Raw genomic sequence first — 372 nt, forward strand, 5'->3', positions numbered from 1 at the left:
GCCCGGCAAGGGGTCACAGCCCTGCAAAGGGTGGCAGCCCTGCAAAGGGTCACAGCCCTGCAAAGGCTCGCAGCCACTCGCAGTGAGTGGTGGGGCTCCCAGCACTGAACATCAGTCCTACGTGTGCGCGTTGCCAGCACGAGGCTTCACTTTGCAGCAGCGTGGCATCCCCCTGACCTGGGAGGGAGCTGCAAATCAAGAACGCGTTTCTTTTTCCTCTGAAGATGAAAGGCTTCTAAAATTAATTGCATGACATTAGGGCTTGTCAGTGGTGTCAGTTTGGATTTTGCTGTGACAAAATGATGGCCACTCCCTGTCACACAGAGTGACGCCGTGTCTGTGAGCACCGGGCTCATTGGGCGGTAGCAGCAT

The 372-nt window shown here is 56.2% G+C and overlaps 1 protein-coding gene across 1 annotated transcript in view; it reads right to left on the reverse strand.

Annotated features, from left to right (window-relative positions):
* The window catches only part of LOC104468575 (clavesin-1-like), a 64,858-nt gene that overhangs the window by 14,770 nt on the left and 49,716 nt on the right, over positions 1–372 (reverse strand). The gene's annotated exons all lie outside the window — the stretch shown is intronic.

The sequence above is a fragment of the Pterocles gutturalis genome, unplaced genomic scaffold (genome assembly GCF_000699245.1).
Source record: "Pterocles gutturalis isolate BGI_N339 unplaced genomic scaffold, ASM69924v1 scaffold2900, whole genome shotgun sequence".
Classification (NCBI taxonomy): domain Eukaryota; kingdom Metazoa; phylum Chordata; class Aves; order Pterocliformes; family Pteroclidae; genus Pterocles; species Pterocles gutturalis.